General features: G+C 47.1%; 1 pseudogene across 14 annotated transcripts in view; it reads right to left on the minus strand.

The window, feature by feature from the left end:
• Window positions 1–3,525, minus strand: part of LOC148110501 (thyroid receptor-interacting protein 11 pseudogene) — a 74,924-nt pseudogene extending 71,399 nt beyond the window's left edge. For 13 of the 14 annotated variants that reach the window (XR_015727420.1, XR_015727418.1, XR_015727416.1 and 10 more), the window contains exon 1: window positions 2,318–3,520. The product of XR_015727420.1 is annotated as a thyroid receptor-interacting protein 11 pseudogene, transcript variant X13 (transcript). Of the gene's footprint in view, window positions 1–2,317 lie in introns of all 14 variants that reach the window. The other variant, XR_015727421.1, reaches the window with a different exon arrangement.
• Window positions 3,526–9,523: the final 5,998 nt, after the last annotated feature.

Here is a 9,523-nt window from a genome sequence, read left to right on the forward strand (position 1 = left end):
TAATAATTTATGGAAGGCTTCACTCTGTGCCGGATCCTGTACTAACTGCCTTGGACCTATTTCTCATTTCATCCTTACATCCCAAAGGTGGGTTACCATTCTAATCCCCATTCCAAAGAATGGACTGAGGCAGAAAGTGATTTCCCCAGGTAATGCAAGGAATCCCTACGTTATTAATAACATGACTTTCTGACAAGGCTTAAGGGTTTAACACACTACAGTGAAGATGCAGATCACAAAACGTGAAGGACAGAGCCCTGGAAAATGTCCTCAAACATTAATTTATGTAATCTCCCAATCATGTTGCATGTTGTTCCGATGAAGGAAAGCCCAGTGCAAAAAAAAAAAAAAAACCTTGAAGGATTGCATCCCGATGGCACACATGCCTGGTCTTTAGAGCCTGAGACCTATCCCAGAAGATTCTGACTCAGTGAGTCTAGAGGAGGACCTAAGCATTTGTGTTTTCTTTAAAAAGCCCCACAGGCTCTGCTGATCTGCCCTCTGGGCTGGGTACAACTGCCTAGAGTCTCTGCAATTCCAAACCCAAACTTCCCTTACAATGTTGACATGTCTGCAGACACAGGGGGGCACTGGAATCTAAGAGAAGAACAGAGAAATTATCAAAACTATCCCATGGAGAGTCAAGAAAAGGCAAGCTCTAGTTATACTACTTCTCTGTCCTTATTCTGTGTCTGAATTACTCTACGGTCAATTTACTTTTTTTTAAGTAAGCAACTTTGCAAAAACAGTTACCAACAAATATTAAATAATCAATAGTACCAATAAATTTTAAATAAACCTAATCGTAACATCGTACTGAAAAGTATTCTCTCTCTCTGATCACATCGATGGCACTTCAGATTCTCTTAGCAAATAACAGTCAATATGAGAAGAATTATTTCTAATTCAACAGTGTGACACACGTGGTCAACAGCACCTGAATGCTGGAGAAGAAATGAAGTTGGGTGGAAGCCATTAGCCTTCACAAATTTCACCACACACTGCCTCCAAGTCTTCAATACTTAGATATGTATTCATCTATTTCTTGAATCAACCACCACTAACACCTACTACATGCCAGACATGGCTCTAAGTGTTTTATTAATGTTAACTATCATTTAATCTTCACAGTCATGTGTGAAGAGGGATTATCATCATCCCCATTTCTCAAATCAGGAAACTGAGATGCAGAGTGGTTTAGTAACACAGCTCATAAGTGGCAGAGCTAGGATCAGCTTGGCTCTGGACTCCATGTTTCAATCACTACGCTTAGTGTCCAAGAACCTACAAAAAGTGCAAGTCTTAACCCCAAACATTGGCTTTCCCCAACCTACAGTCCCTACATGGCCCCAGCTTCAAGGACATTCTCTCAATTCCTTTAATAGTTCACATTCCTCTCCTATTCTAAGGGAACACTCCCCCCCCCACATCCCTGTTTATTCTTAGCCTTCTGTTCTCAGCTTATATGGTATTGCCTAAATTACAACCTCTAATGCACACTGTATTTCTCAGCACTCAAAGCAAAGCGGTAATTATGTATATCATGGGTAATTATTTGCTTCCTGTCTTTTCCAGCCAGGTGGTAACTACATCATGCACCATGCCAGTCCTATTTATCATGTGTTCCCCGTCACTGAATACCCACCACCCACCCAAAAGAAAGGGTCAACCACAAAGTACACTCTCAACAATTTCTGTTGAGTGAACCAATGAATGAAGTACACTCCAGCCTCGTGCTTTCCGACTTGTCACACTTATCTGTGCTCACAACGCTGCCCCACTAGACCCCTAAGAATGTAGACTCTTGCGGCAAACATGCAAGAGCTCTGAAAAGTACTGGCTCTGCACACCAATATTACGTGCTCCTAGGCAGACCATGTCCCCCCTACACACACACACCCCTTGACTGGCCCGACCTCAGGTGCAGTGGGGATCCTGACAACCCCCAGTGGAAAGTAACCTATTCAAGAGGGAGAACCTGAACTCCTCCTCCCCCATCAACACCACACTTATTTGCTCCTCCTCGGTCTTGCAGACAGACTTTAGCCCCAAGAAGGCCAAGCCCCCGTCTACCTGGTTCAGCGCCGGAGTCCCACTCACGGCATCCCCAGGCCCGGCGCACAGCACAGGTGAGGTCATTATCACCTCCACGAATGAAGCCCCGCTCTGGGCACTTCACACGTGTGAAACCCGGGGCGCACGACTTGACGGCTACCTTCTAGTGCACAAGCGAGTTCCTGAGACACAGGCCCGCCTCCCCCCACACAAACCCCAGTCCCCCGGGGACGCCCCTGGGGACCCCGCGCCCCGCAGGCACCTCTGCACATAGAAGCATCTTTGCAAGTGCCGCGCACACCATCGTCGTCGTCTGTGTCTGTCGAGGAGGAAGAACAGGAGGTGAAAGAGGGCGTCCTCAGGCTACTGGCCATGTCCGTGGAGGTTCCGGGATGCTGCGCCCACCGGGAACACGGAAGAGCGTTCCGCAGGCGCCAGGGGAACCAGCCAGCCTCGGAGAAGGTAGGAGGGGTTGGTTCCACCGCGCTCAGCTGAGGCGGCTTAGGGAGGCCGCATACGTCGGCTGCCCTGACAACCTTCCCGCTCATTGGCGACTCTGCCCAGACGCTGATTGGACAATTTCTCCGCCCCCTCAGGAAGGGTTCATTGGATTAAAAAAATATAGCCCCGCCCACTAAATGCAGAATCGCTCTGGGGGCGGGACGTAAAGGGAAACGGACGTAAAGAGGCACCGCAATGCATTCCGGGAATTGTAGTCATGGATGCACGGGGAGAGCACCAGCACATTTTCTGTCATTCACAGGAGGGGGAAGAGCTACAAGATCCTCAGCATTGGGGCGAGGCGCAGAGAATCCAGCCTGAGGAAACAAGTGTTAGTGTTACATTGAGTCGGGGCTCAGTCTCAACCACTGAACAAATGTTCATGGAGCGCTGACTCTGCGCCAAGAGTTGTGCTAAGTAAGGGCTTTGCGCACATAATCGCCTTTCAAATGTGGAGGAAGGAATGTGCGGAAAACTGCTACAATAGGAAACTATGTAGTAGTGAAAGCGAACTAGAGCTGCCAGTTACAAGCATCAATGGCTGAAGTTAAGAAACATAATATTCAGTGAAAGAAGGGAATAGAACATTTTTTAAAAGTTCAAACCAAGCAAAACGAATGTTTAGAGTAAATGCACATAAATGATAAAATACTATACAGAAGAAGAAAGGAATGAGGGGAGGGGAAACAATCACCACATCTGTGACATTTAGGGAATGGGGAGGGTAGAACACTGGAGGAGAAGGATTATATAGGCACTTCAATCATTTCTCACGTTCGGGTGGTTCACATGTGTTTCATGCATATTTAAGACGTTCCTTATATATATATTTTGTACTGGACTTCTTAGAAAACATTTCCTAGAAAAATAAAGAAGTGCATTTGTATGTTCCATTTCTCTGTCAGGAGCACTGAATGGAGCTACTCAAACTTTAAGAACTCACACACACACACACACACACTAACAATAAAATGTCAGGGTACATATCTTAGGGCAAGATCAGATATCAAAAGGTTACTTAGTATTTAATGGAGGGACAAGAACTCATTGATACCCAAAGTAGAAATGACAGTGGAGAAGGCTGAGCTTAGGGAGGCTTGCCAGGGGGAGTGGTGAGATCAAATACACCACTTTCGTTGAGTGGTCCTCTGCCAAGAGGGTAATGCAAACCACTGAATGAGCACAGTCTCCTACCTTGGCAGTGGACACATTCCATGGGTGTGAGTAAGTAGTAAGTGTGAAGGGCAAGTAGTATAAAGTGTCAATCCCATAGGTGTGGATGGTGAGGCTGAGAATAATTGGAAGAAGGTGGAGGCAGATATATTGATGTGCCTCTTGTCGTTTTCTAAGCAAAGGACACCTCTGTTCTGCAGAAAAAAAATCTGATTCACAGGACACTGGTCCGTTTTTCACTGAGGGCCACGCCAAAGGCTTCCTGCAGGCAGGCCCAACTCCTTTAGAAGTTGCTGATGAAGGAGCTAGACCTTTATGACACGGGAGTGGAGTTTGTTACTGGCTAGTTCAGGCGTCTCACTCAGGCTGTGCGATGCCTCCAAAGAGGAGACTATACTGGGGTAGTCCTCAACTATGTCATGAGACAATGTCAGAGAACGTTCACTGCCAGCTCATCTGCATCCTCTGACAAAGTCAAGGAAAGAGAATCTGAAATGTAAAACCCCTGTGGACATTCATATTGGAGCAAAAAGCAGGCATTAACCATGAAACTTCTCCGCAAGAGGCTAAAGTAGGCATTTGGTGTTCTGTCTATCCAGCATTCTTTCTTCTACAACAGCCTGAGTTAATGATGAAGAACTAAACCCTCCTTTCAATCCGTGTGGATTAGATGAGGCTCCTCGCCTGAAACATGGTGAAACTTACCAAGGCCTGGCCGGTCACACACACAAACACCCTCACCATACTTTAGAGCTGGGGAGGGTGGTGGTGGGTTTGTCCAATCAGAATGAATGCCAGGGTCGAACGGGAGGGAGTGGCTAGGCTAGAAGAGCTCTCTTTTTTGCTGGACTGGAAGGATGTACTTACAGAGTTACTGAGAACCATCTTGCCACCTCATATAGGCTGACAATGATGCTAATGGGAAGGCTAATGGAGTCTGGAGCACTGGATGCTCAGTTAGGGGTGACCCCGGTTTGCAGTGTGGGAGCTGACGGGACAATCCCAGGAGACTGTGGAATTGATGGATCAGGAGGATCTCGGCTCAGAATGATGAAAGAAACTGACACCCAGCGCTTGGAGCTTGCATCCTGAGCTGGGCACAAAGATCCCTCCTTTCCCAACAGCACCTGGTAGGACCTCAAACTACCATCTTCCTTCCCTGCTGGTGCTCTTTTCTCAGTCTGGGGCCTATGAGCTCATCACAGCTTTAAATGCCTACAGTCCGTTGAAAGGCTATCTTTCCTCAGTTGAATTGCTTTAGCACCTTTTTCAAAATCAGTTGGATGTATTTGTGGGGACGATTTCTGGGCTCTTTGTTCTGTTCTATTGATCTGTGTGTGTGCCCTGCAGATGACACACTGTCTTCCCAATTATAAGTATCTAATAAGTTTTGAAACTTGGTACACTGTATGTTCCCATTTTATGATTCTTTTATTAAATTGTTTTTGAAACTACTCTAATTCCTTTGTCTTTCCACATTACATTTTTGAATAATCTTATCTATCACGACAAAAAAGGAAAAAAAAAGAAAACCTTACTGGATTTTACAGCAATTGCATTAAATCTCTCTATAAATCTGGAGAGAGGGGCGCCTGGGTGGCACAGCGGTTAAGCGTCTGCCTTCGGCTCAGGGCGTGATCCCGGCGTTATGGGATCGAGCCCCATGTCAGGCTCCTCCGCTACGAGCCTGCTTCTTCCTCTCCAACTCCCCCTGCTTGTGTTCCCTCTCTCGCCAGCTGTCTCTATCTCTGTCAAATAAATAAATAAAATCTTTAAAAAAAATCTGGAGAGAGTTAACATCTTTACTACGCTTAATCTTACAATTCACGAGTATTGTGTATCTCTCCATGTATTTGTATCTTTGATTTCCTTTATCAGTGCTAAATACCTTTCAGCATGTGACTCCTGGACATGCCTTGTTAGATTTATTCCCAAGTATAGTTTTATTACTAATTGTGAGTGTGTTTGATTGTGGTGCCCACATGTTCATATCTAGTATATGGCAGTACAACTTACTGTATGTGTTTATTCTGTGTACTGTTTCACCGTGAAACTCCATTATTAGTTCTAAGAAGAATTCGTTTTTCATACCCTCTTGTGGCATAAGCCTGAAATTAAGATTCCATACTAAGGGCTGTCTTGATGCCTGGGAAAATCAAGGAGGGGCTCAAATGGCCAAATGCAAAGTAAGGTCTCCTAAACAAAAACCCTTCTCACCACAGGGACCAGACATGGTGCCTGTTGATTTTTGAGGAGCAGCATTCAGTTCCCTAGAAGCCCACTAAGTTCTTCAAGCAAGCCACTCATACCCTCCCATCGGAACCAGGACTTGCAGCCCCCCTCCACCTTTAGGACACAGTCTTGCCTTCCAAGCCCCTGCTTATTCTCTGTGTTCCCAAGAGCAATCCCTGTGCAGCCCTGCACAGTGTGGGGGATCCTACCCCTGCACTGTGAGCATATGTGACTAGTGAACTGCTGTCAATCACAGCTGTCGGGTGTCAGGTGATCCCCACAGGTTTGCAACAGGAAGCTCTCTCTCACCAGGGAACTGAGGAGAAGGTGAATAAAACAGGTGGCATCACAAACAGGGTGGCCCACCTTAACTGAGGACATGGGGACAGCGTGAACTGTTCCTTTGTTAGCTAACTACCCTCAGAGGTGATAAGCACTATCTGGGAGGAAACTGGCCATCGCTGGCCAGCTTGTGTGTTAGCTCCTGTTCTGTTTTTCAAATGGAAGTCACCATCCGTTTCCAAACTAATGTCCCATCTTTGCCAACAAGGTGAGAACCAATGTGAACTGACTGTATCTAGGCGTGAGGTGCCATGAATGTGACCTGCATCTGGCCTGTATGGGTCTCCAAGACTCCCTGTTGAGGTCCGCAACCACACATGCTGACTGGTGTGCTTGAGTTCCACCGACTGGGAGCTGGGCCAGTGCTGGGGCAGACATGCAGATCCTGTTGGGGAAAGCGCACCCCAAGCACAGTCCTGGGGATGACCCTCTCTGGTGTTGGTGGAAGGAAGGAGACCACGACCCCAGGGAGACATAAGAATGGCTCCGTGGCTGCCTCATGAGCACTGTGGTTCAGGCAAAGGGAGTGGCCTTGCCTGTCTCCCAAGCTACCACTCCTTTCCCTGTTACCCTGTGTCCTCCTGAGCCCTCAGAATTTTGAGGTGCACATCCATGGCAGCCCAGGGCCCAGGAGCTGATGAGAAACACAAAAGTGGGGGGGGGGGGTGTTTGGTGTTCCACTTCTCTCCCAGTGCAACCCTCTCAGCCACACACTTGCATTTCTCTTAGTGTTGTTACTTCCCAGCCTGTCGAAGGACTCTAGATGTGATCGAGAGGCTTAAGGCTCCCACTGCGGCCACAGACAAAATGGTCTTCCTGGCTGTGGACTCCAACACTGGGGAGATGGACTGGCATTCCCCCAGGAAGAGGACAGTCAGCCATGGCGCTACCCCCCAGCTGCCTTTCCCCATAAACACCCAGAACATGTGCACCATGTGTGATTGGAGACAGAACCCAAAACTCATGACTTTATGTGGCTAGAAATGAAAAACTATCCTGAGGCAATCTGCAGAGCAGGAACAGTGGGGAGGGGAAGCAGTCCACGGGAGAGAGAGGCTGTAGCAGAAGATGGTTTTGCTTCATCAGCGTCTGGGCTGTGGGTCCTGTGCTCTTTCACTGACCACTCGCTGCCCAAACCTGCTTAGCACAGGATCCCGATCCTCAAGGTTATGGGGGATAGATCCACGGCACCCCTGTGGCACAGTGAAGGTATCAATTCACACCCTGACTTAAGCCAGGAGACTTGAAACCATACAACTATTGCCATGACAGAGGCTCCAACCCTGATGATACTGATTGGAGACTCTCTGGAAGAGAAAACGGAAAGATGAGCAGCGTAAAAAGACACTCCCCCGCCCCCTACGGAAATCCAGGAATAAATAAACTGACAATAAGGAGGAATGGAACCCTCCCCCCCACCCCAAATTAATTCAATGCAGTGTCACAATTTGACCCAATTGGAAATCCAAAATTTACAGGGACATCTGGGTGGCTCAGACGGTTAGGTGCCCGCCTTCTCCTGGGGTCCTGATCCCTGGATTCTGGGATTGAGCCCCATGTCAGGCTCCCAGCTGGGCAGGAAGTCAGTCTGCTTCTCCCTCTGCCTCTCCCTGCAGCTCCCCTTAGCTCCTGCTCTGTCACACCTCTTGCTCTCTCTCAAATGAATAAATAAAATCTTAAGAAAACAAAAAAAAGGAAATCCAAATTTACTAAAATTATTTGTATGGCAAAAGATAAAAGGAGGCCAATTGGCTTTTCTCCTCTACAAAATAATTCTGAATTAGCTTTGTTTTTTTTAATAATAATATTTTTTATTATATTATGTTAGTCACCATACAGTACATCCCCAGTTTTTGATGTAAAGTTCCATGATTCATTACTTGCGTATAACACCCAGTGCACCATGCAATCTGAATTAACTTAATGTCTGCTAAGATGCACGGGTTGGCTAACCTTCATGGACTTAATACGAGGGTTCAAACGATGGTTATACTAGTAAAATAACTGCATTCTCTAGCTTCTGTATTTAATGCTTTGACATCTCAGGCCTTGGTGACTTTGGAGGGACTGTCCCTGACAGGCATAGTTAATTTTTGGAGATGGTCCACAGCTTGCCTCTGAGCACACCTTTCACATGTAAACCAACCAATTCAGGGCCTTTGCCCCCAACCACTCCCTCTAAGAAGCTCTTACACTCTGGGCCACCATCCCCTACCCTGATCACCCCAGGGCAGGGACAGACTACTCCAGACACCACTGTGGCCCAGGCCCACTGAAATTATTCCAACTAACCAGTCTTAAATCTGCTCACCCTGCCTCACCTGTCCCTTCCCGTGGAAACCACAGTGAAGGCTCTTGCCCACATTTTCCCTTCACTCCCTCTTTCTCCTGACTGACCCTGGTGCTTCCCTGGATGGCCCTTCATGGCTCTCATGACCTCCTTTCTTGGGATCTGTGTTTCTAAAGAGCTTCTTCCTTTGTGACAGTTATTTCTATATCTTCCTTTCTTACCATACCTGATTAGAATATACCCTGGTCCCATTAAAACTCTGAGACCGCCTAGGGGCAGCTGGGTGGCACAGGCAGTTAAACTTTTGGCACAGGTCATGATATCAGAGTCATAGGATTGAGCCTCTTGCTGGACTCTGTGCTCAGGGTGGAATCAACCTGGGATTCTCTCTCCCCCTGCCCCTCACCTCCCCCCTGTTTTACTCTCTCTCTCTCTCAATCTCTAAAATAAATAAGATCTTTTAAAAATAAAACTCACAAGGGAGACCAACAAATTTAAAAGTGGTAAATATTTTGCTATTATATATTTGGCCAATATGTTCTGTTCAGTGCCTATTTCAACATCTTGAACTTGAAGGGGACATGTTTTACCTTGTTATGCACAGGGCACCCAAACCACACTGTTATCACACACAATCCTTGAGGGCAGGAACTTACTGCACCCATCTTTCTCCAGGAACATAGGTATGACATCACTTTTGTGACATCCTACTGTGAGGACATTTGTTTGACACACTTGTTAAGGACATACAAGTGCAGGGGCGCTGGGGTGGCTCTGTGGGTTAAGTGTCTGCCTTGGTTCAGGTCGTGATCCCAGGATCCTGGGAACAAGCCCCACATAGGGCTCCCTGCTCACTGGGAAGCCAGCTTCTCCCTCTCCCTCTGCCCCACCCACCCTTTGTGCACTCACTCTTCTGCGCTTTCTCTCGGG

This window comes from Ursus americanus, chromosome 2 (assembly GCF_024610735.1).
Source record: "Ursus americanus isolate L20-20 chromosome 2, mUrsAme1.1.p, whole genome shotgun sequence".
NCBI classification, from domain to species: domain Eukaryota; kingdom Metazoa; phylum Chordata; class Mammalia; order Carnivora; family Ursidae; genus Ursus; species Ursus americanus.